The sequence below is a fragment of the Pollachius pollachius genome (genome assembly GCF_949987615.1).
Source record: "Pollachius pollachius genome assembly, chromosome: 7".
Lineage (NCBI taxonomy): Eukaryota > Metazoa > Chordata > Actinopteri > Gadiformes > Gadidae > Pollachius > Pollachius pollachius.
Window position 1 is genome coordinate 17,466,933 of NC_136940.1, and position 17,902 is coordinate 17,484,834.

The following is a 17,902-nucleotide window of genomic DNA, read 5'->3' on the forward strand; positions in this document are numbered from 1 at the left end:
CGGAAGTCGTTACACAATCTGGGTTTGGGGGTTTGGGGACCAGGACGATGGGGCTGGACCAGGCGCTGCATGACTCCTCGATGACTCGGAGCTGGAGCATCCTGGTGACCTCCTCCCGGATCATGTTCTTACGGGCCTCCGGGATCTGAAGGTCCGGCGTCACGGCACACCGTGACGCCTGGCGCCTTCTTGATGTCATGTTGGGCCACCGTGGTCCTCCGAGGGGTACTTCTGAAAAGACATCCTGGTGTTGCAGGACGACTTCCTCGAGGTCTTGCTTCTGGGCTGGGCTGAGGACCTCTCCCATAGGAACTACCGGTATGTCGCGTCGGGCGGCCAGACCCAGGGGTGCTGGTGCCGGTGGGTTAGCTCCAGCTCGCCACTGTTTCAGCAGGTTGATGTGGTAGAGTTGGGTGGGTTTGCGTCTCCCGGGCTGCTATACCCTGTAGTTCATCTCCCCAACCCGGTCGACCACCTCGTAGGACCCCTGCCACTTGGCCAAGAACTTGCACTCTGCCGTCGATATGAGTACCAGAACCTTGTCGCTGGGTTGGAATATGCGTAGCTGGGCTCCCCGGTTGTAGACCCGGGCTTGAGCTTGCTGGGCCTGTCGGAGATGGTTCCTGATGATGGGCCAGACCTGCGCCATGCGGTCCCTCACCTGCTCCACGTGGTCCACCATAGTGCGATGGGGGGATGGCCGACTCTCCCACGCCTCCTTGGCGAGGTCGAGGAGTCCCCTTGGTCTTCTCCCGTACAGCAGCTCGAAGGGGGAGAAACCCGTGGAGGCTTGGGGCACTTCACGGACTGCGAACAGGACATGGGGCAGGAGCTGGTTCCAATTTTTCCCGTCTGTGTCCATGGCTTTCTTAAGCATTTATTTTAGTGTTTTGTTAAAACGTTCCACGAGCCCGTCAGTCTGGGGGTGGTACACAGAGCTGCTTCACCTGAAGGAGACTAAGCAGTTCTTTCATCACCCGTGACATGAAACAAAATCCCTGGTCTGTGAGTACCTCCCTGGCTATCCCTAACCGACTGAACAGGAGCATCAGCTCCTTACTGCCTTGGCAGTGGCGGCGCGGAGTGGTAGGGCTTCCGGATACCTGGTAGCGTAGTTCACTAACACTAGAATGTACCTATATCCCCGGCTGGTCTTCGGGAGAGGCCTGACAATGTCCAGAGCTAACTGGTCGAACGGTACTGCAATTATGGGCATGGGGATTAAAGGGTTCCGAACCGAGGGTCTCGGGGCAGTACGCTGGTAGTCGGGGCGGATCTGACAGTATTGGACAATGTCTTTTTCCACCCCAGGCCAATAAAAACGGTCTAAACTCTGATCTCTGGTTTTGTCCATGCCTAGGTGGGCTCCTAATAGATGGGAGTGTGCCATGAACAGCATTTTGCTGACATAAGGTTGGGGTAGCACCAGTTGTTCGGTCACCACCCCCCCCCGCTCTACTACCCGATACAGCATACCTCCTCTTGTGCTGAAGTGAGGGTGTGGCAGGCAACTCACCGACTCCCTTGCTTGGCCGTCGTGGGCGAGGACGTGACTCCAGGTGTGCTTCAGGGCGTCATCCTGCAGCTGGGCGCTGGCGAACTGTCCGGGTCGATCCGTTTCTCCCCCCCCGTCAGAAAAAAATCGCAGAACTCAGTGAGAGGCATCTTCTCGGCTTCTCCTGGTGGGCCGGTCATGCTCAGTGGCCGCCAGGGTGTCCGGAGTGTCAAGGGGGGGTCCCGTGGGTCCCACTCCGGGGGTTCCTTACGTCGAGTGGTCTGGGGTGCCCGGTGGGGTGGGGCCATCTCCCTCGGGTCCGTCGTCCTCTCTAGACGATTCTGCTGGGGTTGAGTGGGCCACCCTTACCCCGTAAGCGGGTCTGCCGGTTCGTCCGTGCCGTCGTGGCGGATCCCGCAGTGGTCGGTAACCCGGTTCGGGGATCCATAGTCTGGAGAATATGGGGCAGTCTCTCCCAATTAATAGGGGCACAGGGAGGTGTGGCACGATCCCGGCCCGTGCCGTGTACATCCCTCGGGGTGTCCGCACTACCACATGGCAGGTCTTGTATGTGCGGGTTTCCCCGTGCACACAGGCGACCTCGATGGGTTCCCCTCGCCGTCCCCCAGCTAGGTCTGGGTGTAGGAGGGTCACGACACTGCCGGTATCCAGGAGGGCCTGAGTGTCCTGATTCCCTACCCGCACTGGGAGGGTTGGGGCCCCGGGCTTCTGGTGCACCCAGCAGGTGGTCAGGAGACACGGTCCTGACCGTCCCTCGTCGGCGAAGGCCGACGGCATGGATACGTCCCAGTTTCCGGGGCACTGTCGGGCTAGATGTCCGGTCCGTCCGCAGCTGAAGCACCGTCTGTCCTCTTGGGGCTCCTGGGAGAGGGTTGGCGGTCCTGGTGTGGGGGCCCGTGGCAAGGGATTCGGTCCTCATTGGCCCCGGTGCGTGTCGGTGGGTCACGAGGGGTTCCGGATGCTAAAACTCAGCTGTTGAGCCACCTGCCAATTTTCCAATTGCCGGACCAGCTCATCTACCGTGTCGGGGTCGTTGGTGGCGAGGGCTCTACGGGCGTTAGGGGGGAGCTGACCGACGGTATTGTCCTTCAAAACCCTGTCCAGGAGGCTGGGTCCCTCTCCGTCAGTGAGCCATCTGCATATCAGCCTCCTGTGTTGGGAGATTTGAGTCCGCACGGCGCCTCGGAAGTCAAATCGCCATTCGTGGAAGCGCTGGGCCCTGGCGGCAAGGCTATGTCCATAGTTGGCCAATATCGCCTGTTTCTAGGCCGGGTACTGGCTGGCACGCTCCGGCGCCAGGTCCTGGCTTGCCTGCTAGGCGGGTCCGGCGAGAAAGGGGGACAGGATGTGGGCCCACTGGTCCTCCGGAGGCGGCTGGTCGGTGCGGAGGTCGAGGGCTCACAAACTGCCTGTTGCATGAGGCGTAGTACCGCCTCCCGGAGGAGGACGAGGCTCTCGGCGGTGTCCCTCTGGGTGGTGGCGGCCAGGGCTTGATCCCGCTGCTGACGCTGGGCGGCAGCCGCGACGCCGGCTCCATCCGGGTTCTGCATGGCGGGTGGGTTGGTAAACCTGAGTGATCCGTGGCGTGGTCAGGTTGCCTGCATTCTCCACCATATGTGGTGACCCGGCCCCAAGAATGTCTCTCTCATGCAGGAAATCACTACAGGCCAAGGTCCGTTCAAAGCCCAATAAGGCGTTTATTCATTAAACAACGGAAAGCCGCGTTGGTCGGTGCCCAATGCGGGGAAACCAAAAATCTGACTGTTGACTCTGTGAGTCCAGGGGATTGTCTCTCCGGCTGGGCCGGTCTCGTCCCTGGAAAGGGAGGTCACTCCCGTCGGTAGTGCTGTCCCAACGATGTGTTCCGTGTCGATGTGCGTCGTCTGGGCGTGTGGGTTCCCTCGGGGCCGCTGGGGGAAAGTCTGCATTCCCTTTGCTGTGCTTCTCCGTTCCCATGGCCGCTGTCCGTATCGGGTCTTGGAGGAACTCTGCTCCGCTCAGACTCCCGGTTCTCCTTCCTGGGAAAACATCAAACAGCCTTTTTAAAGGGTTCCTGGTCTTCCTCGTCCTCTGCCGCAGGTGTTCTCCATTGCGCCGATTAGAGTGACGCAATGGACGCTCTCTGGCTCCGACTGGTGGATATCGGCGGTATACGCCTTCCACCACCTCTCCCTCAGGCAGCCTGGCCTGAGGGTTTGGGATCGGGTTGCCACAAGTTCTTTACAAATGATGCGTTTGAAAAAACGAGAGCAGAAGTCTAAACCAGTCAATGTATCACAGGGATATGTTTACACAAAATTTGCTCTCGCTACCACTCAAGCTAGTATAGAGCGGCGAAGTCACGCCCCTTCCGGTAGAACCCATGGGACCTATGTGAGATCGAAAAATATGAATGGGTTTCAATGGAGAGAAAGAAATTATTTTCTGGTCCCAGTCTTTATATGCCCCGGATTACACATATGTTGTTTCTGGATTTAAATGATCATTTTTCCTGTCAAGAGTTTGACCGTTTATTGTGCAATTGTTCAGTTAATGGCTGTAGAGAAAACACAATGAGAAAGACTATATGTCTCGTATGTGACGTCACGCTTCCTGCGACTGGTGTGGACAAGACCGACAATCTCCCCATTGGCATAACTGAAACTCTCCACATGCCCCGACTTATAATGGTTTTCACCTCTTTCGATGCTTTTATCCTCCTCTTGGAAAAAAGCGGTGAAGTGGAGCAGAGAGATTGCTATGTCTGCACCGGAATTCCAAGTGTGGGTGGTGACGTTTATCATTCGCGTCGAGAGCAGCGAAGAGCTGTAGTTCACAAAGCGGCCTCACACAAAACCTAACAATATCAAACTTCTTCACGAAAATGTTTAGTTTTCTTTGCATGAAAAATTATCATATAAATCCACAAACAACATATGTGTAATCCAGAGCATATAAAGACTGGGACCAGAAAATAATTACTTTCTCTCCATTGAAACTAGTGTTGTTTTTGTCAACGAAAAGTATGACTAAATATCGTCGTCAACAAACCTTTATCACGTAAGGAAAACGAGACGAGACGCAACGTAAATGCTGGTCATGTGACAATAACTATAATTAAATACATAATGCAATATTGTTGACGAATAAAAACGATACTAAATGTGTTTTACAAAATAAAACTGCTAAAATGTCTCTTAATTTTCGTTGACCAAAACTACTTGAGAAAAATTGTTTATTTTATTCATTTCTGGGGCCGTATCACTAGTTGAGTTACTTCCTGAATCCCCGCTCGTCGCAGCATTATTTAGATTCAGAAGACGCAGCTGTGATGGTAGCGTTAATGATAACTTAGGCCTTGTCCACACTAATCCGGGTAAATATAAAAACGTACATTCGCAATGAAAATGATCTCTGTCCACACTATCGTTTTCATATTGTTTACGGAATGTTTTGCATCCACATTCCACACTGATAAGATTTTGATAAACCATTGCTGTCATGGTTACGCAACTCCTGCCATGCCTCTCTGTTTAGATTAAAGGCACGCGATCAGCTGATTAATCGTTTTCTCTCACAAGCAAAAATATGTCTCTAATCAAAAGTAGAAAGGCGAGTTGTTTTTTTTAGAAACGCCGTTCGAGGTACGGTTTGAACTGGTGTCTTAGCGTTTTTTTTCCCATCGCTTAAGCACCAAGTACAGTGCTCGCCTTCGGCGTTGGAGTAACGATTGAGTTGTAACTTGTAACTGAAGATACATAGTACATTGCACAGAGAAATCATCATTTCCATTTCACCTGCCATTTTTATTTAGATGGGCGCAAGCTTGTGGCAGCGGCATGGCAGTATCGTTGCAACCGAACGCCATCGTATCTGAAAGCCTCCGTCTACCCTGACCACACTAAAACGCGAACCCAGCGTTTTCACATTTATCCACCTCAGCCATCGTTTTTAAAAAGCATTGTTTTCAGTGTCAGAATTCGTCGTTCTAATGTAGACGGAACATGTTTGGTTGGTAAAATAAATACGTTGTAAATTCATATCAGAGTGCCTTCCGCATTCCCCTGGATTGGATGTATTCTTGAGTCTATAAGGTAACAATAATATAATAATAAGACAACCTTGTTTGAATTGTGAAATTGGTTTGGCAAAAATAAAATGTTGGTTTTGTCAACACTACTAGGTAGCCTACTTAAACTATATTGACTGAGTTAAATAGAATTGCATTACAAAAAAGTGACTAATACAATTTACTTTCACTAAAACAAGACTAAAATAGTCATGGATAATTCTGACTAAAATAAGACTAAAATGCTCAGACTTTTAGTCGACTGAAACTTGACTAGACTGAAAAGATTATGAACTTGACTCAGACTAATAAAAACTACAGCTTGACACAAAGACTAGACTAAAACAAAAATAAAACAGGCCGCCAAAAACAACATTAATTGAAACCCATTCATATTTTTCGATCTCATAGGTCCCATGGGCTCTACCGGAAGGGGGGTGACTTTGCCACTCTATAATGGGTCCTTCCCCCTCCAAACGGAAACAGGCGGATGGTGCAGCGAGTGCAATGCAACGTGGTAGTTGGAGGATTTCTTACTTTTGAGCCAGAGAGACACTTTCTGCTTTTTCTCAGGCTAAGATGAACCAATTTCAATTTTTTTATACTATATACTACAGCAAATATGTTTGGAGCTTTATCAATAAGGAAAAGGTGCAAACATAAATCCAAAAGCAGTCAGGCCCGCCGCTCCCTATACGCAGAGTATGCAGAGTGTGTAGGGCACCAAGTACCTGGGGGGGCACCAAAAATTAAGGTCTAAAAAATATATATATACATTATTGAATTACAAAAGTATATAAATTAGTTATGAAGAGGCCCACCATTGTTTTTTTCTTAATTGTATAACCCTATCACATATCACTAACAAACGTCCATATCTGGATGGTCTCAAGAGGCTAAAGCCTATACTCTGATATGACATATAAGAATTCAGCTCTGTTTTACTTTTTAAATATAACTATTATATTGTTTTATGATTCAGACTATATGTGTGTTGTAAAACCTATTGGTGTGCTATTGCTTTAATGACAATTGCACACAGAAAAGAAAGATCATATTAAATCTGACCGTGAATAGAAACATGAAGACCTGGAGAGATGGGAAGGATGTGACTCACCAGGGAACGAGAGAGAGAGAGAGAGAGAGAGAGAGAGAGAGAGAGAGAGAATAATATCAAGGACTCAAAACAAAAAAGCAGCCTGCTTACAAAGGTAAACATGCAGGGCCGAGTGTTGCCATGGGAACGGAGAAGCACAGCAAAGGGAATGAAGGGAACACAGACATCATTTGCCCTAGCTGTTGAGCACTCTCGGATCGATAAGTCAACACGCCCGAGAGCAAGGCTGACAAAGGAGAAAGTCCACTGGCCATTTTCTCCCTTTTAATCCCGTTTAGTAAACAGAATATCCCCCCCCCCCCCCCCCCCCCCCCATTCACAACATGTGTGAATGAATGAGAGAGATGAGGGGTGTGCGGGAGCATGGACCTAACAATGACAACAAAGGGAGAGTGAGACGAAATACGAGCAACTCAGAAAAATAATTCAGAGAGGAAGCATTCTGCCGCCTTAGTCCATTTCCACAGTGTCCCTTAGCTGCCAGCGAGGCTTAGGAGGCTCCCAATCAATATTTGCATGCGGATTGTTCGGATGAAGATGGACAAGACAGAGAGCCTCGGAGGGCACGTCAACAAACAGCCCCTGCGTGCAGAAAGCGGCTACCCACAGGCAAGCCATCGATGATCCTGCCCATCATTCAGAGTTATTGAACGTAGAGAGGTCTCTGCGCTGAACACAACACCCGCTGAATGCATCTTTTCAACCACCGCTTTGAGCCCAACTGCAATTTGGGGGGGGGGGGGGGGGGGGAGAGAGAGAAAGCGAGATATAAATGCATCCTGTGGTGTTCAAGTGTGATCAAAATATGAATATACCCACTACCCCATGTGTTTTGAGAGACATATAAGCCAATAGCTGAAGACAGAGAGATAGACATATGGGTGGAGAGATAGCCATAGGGATATGGCCGGGGAGGGAAAGATACATGGAGGAAAAAAATATAAAGATACGTGGAAAAAGAGACAGAAAAGGAGATCGATGGAGAGAAGTACAGAGGTAGGTAGACAGAGTGGAGAGAGACATACCGAATTGAGAGAGAGAGGGAGAGAGACAGATTGGAGAGAGGGACAGAGTGGAGAGAGACAGACAGTGGACAGAGAGACAGTTGAGAGAGACAGGCTGGAGAGAGAGACAGATTGGAGAGAAAGAGAGGTACAAACAAACAATAGAAGAGCAATTCACCTGTCTACTGGAAATCGAAGGAGGGAAACATTAAAGCTTCATTAGTTGCACCTCCATCAGTCATGAAAAGTGCACAATTATGCACTACTGTTGCAATTATATCCGAGGGCCACTCACATTAGGAAAACATAATAGTCCTCGCAATCAATATATGATCAGATAGCACATATTCTTATTATCTGCTGCGGTTTCCATACTAGCAGTACTTTTATCTTTATTTAACATTAACGTCATCATGCGAAAAAAGACTACTAAGACTCATATCCGAGAGTGTCAACAGCACAAATCACATGGAATCTAATCTTTTAGCTTTTCAGAAATCAACTAGAGGTTGGATTTTTGCAATGCAACCTCAATCTGAATAGTCATATCAGAATATATGTGTCTTTTACAACACTGTATATCAACATTTTTCCCAATTCTGTACTGGCGAGTGTCACTCTGAGAATACAAACGTGAATGACAGCTGCGATGGAGGTATTAATTAGAGGGACAGTGAAAATAGCAGTAATGTTGGTTAGGGTTAGGCTATTAATGGTGATACGTCTTCCACAATAGCTCCTGTGTGTTTTCTCTTGAAAAGCGATAGTCATGCTGTGCACTTTCATTAAATATAAAATCCACCTTATTTGTGCTATTAGGAAGCCGTGTGTTTTGGTAAATGTTAAAGCTTTACTGAAGCTCTGCCCGTAAGCGAGTCGGATTCGGAATGATGAGTGGAACTGAAAGCCTGTGTCGTTCACCCAGCGATCCTACGTGATATTGTTGCTTGTAGATTGTCGCTTTTTGCATTAATAAAAACAAATGTTTTCTTTTAATGAATTTAACCACTTTAGAAATGAAAACAAAAAAACTGTTGATAACAAGAAGAACGTCCAACAGTTTAAAATTGTCCACACCGTGTCAACAATATTGCAACAATCAGCTTAATATTATCAAACTTAACAGCTACAAGAGTTCATGAGATTCATTGCAATGAAAGGATTTCTTTCTATTTATTAAATTTGCAAAAATGTATGTGGGAAAATAGTCTTCTGCGAAAATAGTCCCACGCAAAAACTCTTAAAATAAGGTATGATCCAAAATGGAAAGATCTCACCGGGTCTAGAGGCAAGTTCGGCCTTCCAGGCTTGAGAAACAGTCAGCACGTATAAATGGAGGGTCATAATCGGGTAAACACAAGTAAGAACTCAACAGGACTTGTGACTGGTGTATTACAGGAAGTGACTGGTAAAACAGTCTATATCAAGTCAAACCAGGGACAGAACCCCCCCTCCAGGGACGGCTCCTGATGTCCCACCAGGTTGATCAGGATGTTCACGGCAGAACTCCCTAATAAGGGATGGATCTAGGATGGCCCTGGCAGGATGCCAAGAAAATTCCTCTGGAACTTTTCCCTCCGGTCCACCAGGTACTGTTGCCTCTCCCACTCCAATGACACTTGAGAAGGCATCTCACGGTAAAAGCGGGTATAACGGTATGAAGCGAGACACATGGAATGTAGGATGGACCAAATTGTCCAGAATGAGGGAGAGGAAGCGGACCGCTGCAGGGTTAATAACCCTGGTGATGGAGAAAGGACCCACAAACCAGCTTTCTGGATGCCACTCTTATTGGCAGGTCTCGGGCGGAAAGCCATACCTTCTGGCCAGAGGTGTGGTGAGGAGCAGGGCTGCGCAGCCGATAAGTGTCTCTTCGGTACTGGTCAGAGTGGAGCGAGCCTGCCACCAGGTGTGTTGGCATCGACAGATGAAAGCCTGGACAGATGGAACCCTGGCCTCCAGTTTCTGTGTCTGAAATAGTGGAGGGTGATACCCCTGGGAGCGCTGCAAAGGGAAGAGTCCAGTTGCTGAACAGGATAGGGTGGTACGGGCGTATTCAACCCTTGAATAGTGGTTTAGACCAGGATGACATTGCTTGACTGCAGATGGAAGCCTGATGAAAGGCTGATGGAGGAACATGAAAGGAAGAAAACAGGAGGTCAGTGTTGGTGTCCCTGACCAGGGACAATATCTCTCAGGAGGCCTTGTAGAGAGAAAAGTTGTTCAAAATTAGTCCAGCAGTTTCTTTAGTGTAAGGTATCTTGGCTAATGGAATGAAGCAAGCAGCCTTGGAAAAAACAAACCACAGAGAGATTTTCTGTCATCAGAGGGGGGAAGTCCGGTGACAAAGTCAAGTGAGATGTGAGAGCAAGGCTGAGGCACTGGCAGAGGTTGTAACAGAACAGCAGGGGCTTGACAAAGACTCATATTCTAAAAACAAACCTGACTGCAATGACAAACTCCCTAGTATCCATCTCCAGGAAGACCCACCAGAACCGCTGCTGGCTGGAAGACGGGCCAGCACTTTGACCAGGAATCTGGGATCAGCCACTTTTACTGTGTCCTCCAAAGGCCAGGTGACGCCAACAACCACCCAGGTGGACAGAAGTATCCCCACTGGTTTGTCCATAGCGCCCTCAAGCTGGAACAGTTATGACAGGACATCGGGTGTTTTGTTTCTTGACTCTCAGGCCGTAGGAGATGTTGAAGTTGAAGCGATTGAAGGACAAAGCTTCTAATTCTTAGCAGACTGCTTAGACAAGATGGCCCTGGTCCAGAATCAGAGGCATTCACTTCCACAACAAATTGAGGTGAGGAGTCAGGGAAGGTGAATATTGGGCAAAAGGTGAACAAACATTTGAACTCAAAAACCATCTCTGCTAAGGGGGACCAAGCGGAAAGGGACTTGAGTGATGTCATTCCTCATAAACCGCCGGTAGAAATGAGTGAAACCCAGAAAGAGCTGCAGCTTCTACACACCAAGGACAGCACCGACCTTGGTGTTGTCCACCTGGATGCTCCCCTGCTTCATGATAAAGCCAAGGAATGACACCAAAGAAAAGTGAAACTCACACTTCTCTGACTTATTGTGCATTTAATTCTCCAGAAGCCTCTGGAGAACACATGGCACAGGCTTTACATTTTTTCCTGCACAAAATGTTGATGTCCTCAAGATGCAAAAACACAGGTATTCAGCAGGTCCCTGAGGACGTCATCAGTGAGGCCCATAGGCATGACCAGACAATTTCCCCGGGGTGTGTTGAAGGAAGTTTTCAGTAATCAACCAAATGCCCGACCTGACCACAGTACATACGCCTCCCGTAGGCGGCGCTGACGTTCTGCCAAGGAGAGACGAGTCCGCCCAAATTGCATAGGCTCCGGAGAGTCAGACGCTGGAAGCAGAGGGTGGGGCTGACACGGGATCGACGGGAGGCGGGCATGGTTGACCCCTGGGGTAAACTGACCAGGCTTGCACATTTCTCCGCTTTCTGAGGCGCCAGTCAATGCAAATGGCGAGTGCGATCAGTGTGTCCAGGTCCGTAGCAGGATTAATGACGTCAGAGAGGCCGTGATACAAGGCATCGAGAAGCAGTGTTCCATTTACTCTTAGCCTGTATAGTGTGAGGTTCAATGGAATAATCTGCCGGGATTATCGTGGCAGGATGAAAGGCCGGAGCTTGAGGGCTGACACGTTCCTGGCTCACCGGAATATCGATCGGAAGGCGGGAGGTGAGGCCCGAGCATGGATGCTCCTACTAACAGGGACAGCTGCTGTAATGCTCTTGGATAGCACCTAAACTCTGTTTGTGATGAGCTCAGCGACTTCAGCAGTAAACTCTTGCTGCACTGGATTGGAATCAGCTGGGTTTATCTTTCTGGTAAGATTGTACTCAGAAATCCAAAAACAAAAACGCACAAATTCCGTGGCAGGAAGCAAATGTCCAAATTATTTGAACCAATTACAGGAAGAGGTAACAAATCATGCTTGCAGATCAGGCAGACAAAACCAAAGGGCACACCATAAGGCAGAAATCGTTAAACCGGTAGTCAGGCAAGGGATCAGGCAAGCAGAATTATGGATGTGGGCGGGGAAGCACAGGTGAAGAAGCAGCCATCTCCGTGGTGCTAAAGGAAGTGACACAGACAGAGTTGGTAGAGTTGGCAGACATCTTGGGTGAACACAGGGTATAAAAAGTATATATCAAGGTGAAACCGTAATCTGTTATCGGCCACATTTCCAAAATAATTTGAACAAAAAAAGGCTTGCAGTTCAAACAAAGCAGAATTAGAAAACCTAATTTGTTGTTTTATCTCAGTGAATCACTTTAAATAATATCAAAACAACCTTGCTTGTGTTCCCCTTTTGCAAAATATTCATATTATTGGAGGATAAACAGTTTGGTTGATCGTGTATGTAGATGAAACAGACTGGCATGAAAGTAAAAGCATCTTAATTTGACATTGCAAGTGAAACCAACATATGTCCACATCTTTTACGTATGCGGAACATTAAAACAAGTCTAGTGGGGCGTGCCATTAAAACCAGAACCAGGGCTTCTTAGCTCGGATTACCAAATGCCCAAAAAACGACATCCTTCAGCCTGCTGTGTATATCATGCAGACGAGCTCTGCTGGGGCTGCTGCAGCTCTGGGGAGAGGAAAACCCCCAAATAACAAAAGGTTAAAAAAAGTGAAGCCACTCCTGGGCTGCGTGTGTGTGCGCCTGTTGCAGCGAAGGACGAGGGGAAACACACAGAGGAAAGGCCATACTATTTAGCCTTGAGGAACGCAGGCACGGCAGCTGGAGCCACGGCACCAGCAGCAGCCGGTCCAGAGAGCTAGCCTTGAGAGAGCCGAGGGAGTGAAGGGCAACCACCTCCTGACAGCACACACATGGCAACCCTCCACGCTCAGTGCAGACATAGCAGGGCCGAGAGGGGAGACTGCAGTGAGGGAGGCGTGAGTGCTTGTGTGTGTTTTAGGTATGTGCGTGTATGAGTGTGTCTGCTTGGGTGTTTTGGGTATGTGTGTGTATGTGTGTGTGAAATTGTTTGTGAGTGTATGTGTTTGTCTATGGGTGTGCACATGTGTGTGTCTGTTTGTGTATGTGTGTGTGTGTACATTTGTGCATGTATATGTGTGTCTGTGTGAGGGTTGATGAGGTGTGTGTTAGGAATGTTAGTGATTGTGTGTGTGTATGTCTGTGTGTGTTTGGTTTATGATTGCGTGTGTGTGTGTGTGTACACATGCTTGTGTGTGCTCATGTGTGTATGTTAGTGCTAGCAGTGACAGAGCAAGCGGGAAAGAGAATAGAGGCCAGGAGATAGGGAGAGATCAAGTGTTACAGATAAAGGGGTGGGAAAACGCCAGGGAGGAAAAGCGCTGAGAGGATAGAATGAGGCCATTAAGAAGGTCATCTATGAGCTCAGAGAAGTTTAGGTTTAAAGTTACAATTGGTGAGGTATAGGGCTTGTACACTAGAATGCATCATGTGATTTTCGTTGAGGATACTCCACAATATGGAGGGGACTTAGTGAGGGTCCTGTAAATTCCTAAATCATGTAAATATACTGTAACCTATGCTAGTGAAAACTTTATTTTGTGCAGGTCTTGCATGAGAAATGCTGTGGCTGTTTCAAACACATCAATGTCTCCCCATAAGGACTAATCTCTTTCCGAACTAAACTATGAGAATAACTAGCATTCCAATTGTGGTATGGCGTGTGATCGAGTGCAGCAAGAACAGACACCTGCCTGTCCAAGAGCCTGAGTCAAATATGTGGGCCTTACCGATGGCATAGCATCCGCACTGGGGAGGACATGCTAGCGCTAGCTAAAGGCTCTCTCTGTTTCTGTTGCTCGCTTTTCTTCAACAAAAGATCTGGCTTAAATTCTGCTTCTATTTGTCATTTTTGTTTTTTTCTCCCATAGGTCACATTCATTTGAAGAGTGCATTTAAAAACAGGTGGGTTGATCAGAGTGCTGAAACAACGATAAAGGTGGGGATAGAGGAGAGGAGAGTGAGGGGAGAGGACGATAAATACAAAGAGAGAGTGAGGTGATGGGAGAGGACGCTAAAGACAGTGAGGAAGAGAGAGATTGAAGACAAGATGATAAAAGCAGAGAGAGAGGAGGGGAGAAAGAGATGAGTGGAGGAGAAAGACAAGTGAGAGCCAGGAGGATAGAGAGAGAAGAGAGGAGGAGAAAGTATAAGGACCAAAACTAAGAGAAATAGAGCGAGACTGGATAGAAAACGGAGGATAAAGGTAGAGAGAGGAGAGCAGAGGAGGGAGGAGAGCAGCACAAAAAACAGAGGGAAGACACAGTGAGAGAGGAGCATCATCCGCATCACGTCTCCCCCCCAGTGATAACAGCAGCGGGAGCTTCCGGCTGGGCATGCTGAGTGGTGCAGCGATGCTGCACAGCTTGCCCCATCGGGACACTGAAGTAAATGTCGGGTCATTTTGACCACTAAATGAAGTTGCCAAAAAAAAAAAAAGCAGGTAATAAATGACTGTTGGGATGGATTCATGTTCAGCTGATATCAGCAATCATTACAACAGAGGCCCTTACAGCGTTTTCTCCATGACTCAGCGGTTACAGGATTGGGGAAGGAAGGCCGAAGGCAGTCTTGGAGCGTGAATGTTCCTTTTTTTCCTGTCTGGTTTGTCTTGTTTTTTTGCTTAATAAGCGCCTCTAAAGGTTTCCTGTGATGCCAATTGCAGAGAAGGCGATAAAGCAATAGAAACAAATCACAATCCTGGCAAATGCTTGCAATCAAGCACTAATAAAATAAATACATGCGTTGGGTGAGCTATACAGAACACACTCACGAGTGTGTGCGGAAATGATGAGATGTTTAACCTTGATTTTGTAATTCCTTTTTATTCTGCATAAAGAACATCAATAGGCCAATTCAAAAATGTCTGCAGCCTTTGCTTGTCTTTTTGTGTTGCCGTATGAGAGCGTGTGCATAATATTTTAGTACTGCTTCTCATACTCTCTGTAATATCAGTCAGGTAAATCCATATCCATTTCTTACTTCATATAGCATGCAGCCTTGGAGGTAATAACCCAGGAAGTAGCAGACCACATCATTGTTCAGTCACTGATGCTGCAGTTGCAAAACATTTTTCATTACATTAACGTTTATTACTACTAATAATGTTTCAGTCAGCGATGAACCTCATCAGTGGAACATTTTACATAACATAATAACAAGCTTTTACCATGGAGAATAGTCAAAAGTTTAATCATAATAAGGACACTGGTTGGCTTTACACTGACTTTAGCAATCACATAGAAGGTGTATAATTCCCTGATATTAAAAGGAAGTGAAAATGTAACTCATTATTTTTTTTCTACCAGCCTTGTATGGAGAGGATGAAATAGGTTTGAGACTTGATTAGATAAATGCTCATCATTAGCAATGGAAAGTCTTGCACATTTCTTCCGTCCTTCCTTTATTTCCTATCAACGTTGGCGGCAGGCAGTATTTATTTAAGAACCAGCTCACAGAGCTTTTGGAAGTCAGCAATGACAAGATATAAGGATCATCTAGACATACCTAAGGTGTGGTTGTATGCACAACACAACGCATCCACAAGAGCAAATGAAAAATATTCATTTTTATTTTCTATTATATTTCCAAGGTCCTCACTTTAAGGACGGATGTGGCCGCTGTGGATAATTGTTTCATTTTTTTGTCAATGCCAAATATTGGGAAAGCAATGCCTCTTCGCTGTGTGCAGCCCTTGGCCTTTCGTGATCCGGTCCTCTGGAAACTAAGTGGCAGCCTGAGCTCAGAATCTTAAGTGGGATTTGAGTTGAACTGTTTGTGATTGTGTTTAGGCAAAGGTGAGCGAGGCCATGGCACAAGGTGGTGGAGACTAGAGGCCTTAGACATGCAAAGATTATAAAATAATATAAAAGAAAGGGTAGAGAGAGAGAGGCTGACAAATTTTATAAGGAGAAATAAAGAGAGAAATGTGATCGGGGATGACACCTCGCTGCCAGTGGCCACCTCTTTAAGTGTGTGAGAATGCGTTCCAGATAGCTTTCTGGATACATCGTTAAAAGGAGGAAAGTGAGGCCCACTTGGAGATTACTGTATTAAGTGGAGGAATGAAGGGAGGGGAAAATGAATACAACTGTTAAGAGTGCACTTTTATAGATTAATGAATGGCAATTGCTCATTTACAACATATGGTTAATATTCTGTCAAACCTCACTTCTCTACTAGAAGATACATAGAATATTTAAAGTGCAGTATACATATACACTAATACATAGAGAGGTATATAGGTGTTGGTGTTGTCACATACATGTGTCCGGACACACAAGCACAAACATATTTTCTGTTAATGAATCTTGGGTAAAACCTTGCTATATTGCTGCATCATTTCATTAGCAAAGTTTTGACAACTTCAACAAAAGCTATGCATTACAAAAAACAAGCATCTTCTAAAAGTCTGCACCTGATCATACACATCAGCACATCACTGAACATTATTATAATGACTTTTGTCAAGTATAGGTAAGAGAATCCAATTGGAGGAAGCCAGCCACTTACTATAACAGCAGCGCTTTACAGTCTCCAGACATACAGTGTGGCAAACGACACATACTGGAAATGGATTAAATTACCCCTTTCTGTCTGTACAGTTTTACTGGGTGCAGGGAAACCCATTGACCCTGGGTGCTGCAGAGTGTTAACCTCTGCGTAGTGTGCTTCCAAGGGTACGCCTGAGCAGGTGGACTGAGCAGAGTAATTGAAACTATTTCAAGTAATTATTGATCCACCTTGGTAGGATCTCAAACGTGAAGACCCCTGTCTTCATGTTTGAGATGGTATATATGGTGTGTTTGCGCGTGTGTGTGTGTATCTATGTGTAAGTCAGATGAAGCTCCTTGGTGGCGGGGGACCAGAGACACTGCGTTATCCTGTGTTCCACTTCTGCCTGGAAGTGACTGTCCGGCCGAGGTCCCCCTAGCCACACCAGAAAGCTGGTCAAGCAGACACAGAGTCAGTGATCCAAGATTCATTCAGCATCGATCGTTTTTTTCTTCCTCCCTTTCCTTTATCGCCACAGCAGTGGAAGCAAAGGCATATTATGCGCTCTATTCCTGGATATGTCTTTAGATCATATTTTATTTGTTATCTCCTCAGAGCTCCCTCGCTCTAACCTAGTTACTTCAAAAGTTCTCCTCCTTCTAAGAAAGTTTGCGTGTCTTCACCAATGACACCACCATGCAATGTGCCCACACCACCACCACCACCACCACCACGTGCAATAATAGAAGTGACGGTTGTTCTTAAGCTCAACAAATACCCTTGGTCAAGGCAACGGACGTAGCCTCCACAGTTGTTTCAAAGGCAAAAAAACAAGAGTCCCCGGCCTACCTGCCACTTTGTCCGCACATTATCTCATCCCATTCACCTCATGCTGAACCACGCAACTGTCCCTGTGACATATTGTTTTTTTCTGTAAAATATATAAGTGTATATAGGACAATGTATCGTCTACCTTCCCCAGACACTGTTTGTATGCAATCTTGTTGGACTGTAGTAAACCTATTTCTCTGTTTATAGTGTAATGAGTGTATAATGCATATGGTTTATGCATAAGAGAAAGAGCAGAAGGAAGTCAATACTGTCAGCAAGATCTTTAATTAGAAATTAAATATATGCTGTCAATCAAACCTGAACAAGCCTGTGATACAAAGCTAGCTTTATCAATATCAAACCAACATTGCATAGGACTAAGGTTTTATTCTACTCTATGTAAAAACATATTTTGATTTAAAAAAATTATCGCTATTTTTTTTAGTTTGTAGCTGCTGAATATATAATTAAATGATAATAATTACAGGACACTTCAGACCTGAGACAAGAAGTTGCTATTAAGCATATCAAAATGTATCGAAATGAAAAGTGTCATGAAATGTACTGTGAGTCATTGCTGTGAGTGACTATTAACTAACAATTTCACTTTTACAAACCACAGCAATATGTATGTCATTTATAAAGACATGTCCCTGGACATTTGCATAAACCAGTCTTAATTTTGGCCCACATATTTCAGGGCCTAGGACACAAAAGAAAATAGGGCTTCTACATTGCAACCCCTCATCACAATGATCACATCCATTTTTGCAGCGAAGGATCATTAGTTATCTTGGATGTTAGTTATTTTTTTAGAACTATTTTTATTTTG

General features: G+C 46.5%; 1 protein-coding gene across 1 annotated transcript in view; it reads right to left on the bottom strand.

The window, feature by feature from the left end:
- Positions 1-12,237: 12,237 nt before the first annotated feature.
- LOC307078640 (regulator of G-protein signaling 5-like) overlaps positions 12,238-17,902 on the bottom strand; it is a 141,449-nt gene continuing 135,784 nt past the window's right edge. Inside the window, exon 6 of the transcript XR_013812001.1 lies at positions 12,238-12,247. The gene's annotated coding sequence lies outside the window, so the exon portion shown is untranslated. The remainder of the gene's footprint in view (positions 12,248-17,902) is intronic.